This window comes from Helianthus annuus, chromosome 10, assembly GCF_002127325.2.
Source record: "Helianthus annuus cultivar XRQ/B chromosome 10, HanXRQr2.0-SUNRISE, whole genome shotgun sequence".
Lineage (NCBI taxonomy): Eukaryota > Viridiplantae > Streptophyta > Magnoliopsida > Asterales > Asteraceae > Helianthus > Helianthus annuus.
This window is the reverse complement of record NC_035442.2, coordinates 17,172,664-17,175,492: the sequence shown is the minus strand read 5'-3', so window position 1 is coordinate 17,175,492 and position 2,829 is coordinate 17,172,664.

The window sequence follows — 2,829 nt, the reverse complement described above, 5'->3', positions numbered from 1 at the left end:
AACCTTACACCTTGGTGTTCGGGTCGGAAGCTGTGATTCCAGCTGAAATAGGAGTTGTGACTCAAAGAACACTCAACATGGATCCCGAAGCAAACAACAAAGAGACCATGTTAAAAACTTGCAACTCCTCGAGGAAACACGAGACCAAGCTGCAATTCAAGAAGCCAAGTATAAACAAAAGATGGAAGCTTCTTACAACAAAAGAGTCAAGCATGAACGCTTCAAGCCAGGAGACCTTGTGCTTAGAAACAATGAGGCTAGTAAAAAAGAGAACGAAGGAAAACTTGGCCCAAAGTGGGAAGTGCCATATACAATCCTTGAAGCACATAAGGGTGGATCCTATAAACTAGCCGACGCAGAAGGTAAAAAGCTTCCCAGACATTGGAATGGCAAGACCCTTAAAAGGTTCCATGTCTGATCAAGAAAGTTTAGTTTGTATTTCAAGAGTTGTATTTCAAAAGTTGTCTCATGCTCACTTTTTGTAAAACAATATCTCTTGAATGAATGATGATGTTTTATCAAATTTGTCTTTCTATCCTAAAATCAGGTTGAGAACTTAGCAAAAAACTCCATGGCAAGGGCCATGTAAGGGGATGAGCTCCCAGGCCATATCGCTCAATAGGTTCAAGGGTTGAATGAACCTATATAAGGGGTGAGTTCCTAAATCAATACAACCCATGAGACTTATGAAATTATCAAAAACAAAGTTGTCTCATAGACGGGTCTGAACAACCTACACCAAATGTTCCTTAAGCCTTGTAAATAATAGATAGGATAGGTGCTATGTCCTCTTGTTAAAAATACCAAGGCTAAGTGACTGCAGCACTGAACCCTTTAAGGTATAAAAAACATAAAGACAACACAAACCCAACAAAGACAAGGCCACAAACATAAAAAGGGACAACACAACAACACAACAAAGATTGCATACAACACAAAATCAGAAATACAAACCAAGGCATAAAAACAAAGTAGCAACCGGAAGCCTAGAAGGCTTCAAGCTACAAATATCCCACAAAACTGCCTTACAAAAATATACAACTACATCCAAAAAATCACAACACAAGGCTAGTATAGAAAGATAATAACATAAAATAACAAGCCTTAAAGGCTTCCAAACGATCAAACAAGTCAAAAAAAAAACCTTAACGGTTTGTAAACATAGTAATTGTTCAAATAAGCCACCAAGGCTAACAACCATCAACAGAAACCTTAAGGGTTTCTGCGAAACCTAAAATTGTTCAAAGTATTGATGTGTGTAAAATGCAACATATAAATCACATCAATTAAGGCATAAAACTAACCCTTTTTAAGTACTAATGTTGGAAAAAGAGTGTTTTTGTCTTTCTTTTGTATTTTCAGGATGAAATGAGCTCAAATTCACAAAAGAAGCAAAAAGACAACTAATTCTAGCATAAATACAAGAAAAGGAATAAAAGTAGACTGCCCGGACCCTCAACGGCATCCTCCAAGGCAAAGAAGAGAAAGCAGAAGACTGAACACGCCCCGTGTCCAGCGGACACGGGGCCGTGCCCAAGAAGCAGCATAAAAGACAAACCAATAGAAGCTTCCATTGCCCACCACGGGGCCGTGTCCAGCGGGCACGGGGGCGTGGTGAAAGTACAGCAGGCAAATTAATTGTAATTGCGAATTACAATTAATGAGGAGAGAGAGTGTCAGACGGGCACGGGGGCGTGTCCAGCGGACACAGGGCCGTGCCCAGCCTTCTGTTCAGCCTATAAATAGGAGTGCTTGGTTTCATTCCATCTCATCCCTTGGCACACCACCTCTCTCACACTTCATCCACCACCCACCACCACCATAACACCATCATCCACCACCATCATCCATTGTCCATCGTAGAGTGTGTGAGTCGTCTCGGGATCCAAGATTGATCGTAAGAGTTCTTGACAATCAAGGCCATGTTTGCCTAAGTCTCTTACATCACTTGGTGAAGACAAGAGTTTAGTATAATACTTTTTATTTTTAATCTTTTGCACTTTTTATTTGGTTTTGTATTAATGACTTTAATAACTAGTTACTTATGTTGAAGGTGATCTTTCCTTATCGTTTGTCCGTGGTGTCTTGGCGTTATTTTACTGTCTATATAAAATAAAAGATTTTCACCATTCATATCTCCACGGTCTATATGGAGGTATGTTGGCTACCTGGTCGGGGGTTAAGGGAACGGTTTGGTAAGGGTCTTGCCCTTGTTCAGCGTTTAGAGGTCCTGCTTGGGACCTGGGTTAAATTTAGTAGGATCTCCTTCAATGCCCATAGGTATTGGATGGCGGGGATCCAAACTCTTTGACCCCCTCATAAGTTAACTACTATTAATACTATAACCCGGCTATTTAGGACTGTATCCCTGCTGACTCAGACTACTTAGCCGAGGGTAACGTCACCGCCGAAAGCGGGGCCTACCACAATTTGCATTAATAACTTAATTCATTATCTTTCAATAATCCAACCCTTTAGGATTGTATCCTTGCTGACTCAAACTACTGGGTTGAGGGTAACGTCGCCTTCAAAAGAGGGGCCTACTACAATAACTAAGATAATCTCTTAAACAAGTGCAAAAGTGCGAAAATAATCAAAGGTTATACTAATACACGTGTCGGATCCAAGTGATTCATCTTGTCTATCTGTTTTTATTTTATTTTATTTTTCAGCATTTAGTTAGTTTTTATTTTTTTAGATTAAAACATTTTTCTCACTTTTTGATTTGATTAGACGTTGAGGATAAACCGGTATTAAAAGCTCTTGTGTCCTTGGACGACCTCGGTATCTTACAAACACTATACTACGTCCACGATGGGTGCACTTGCC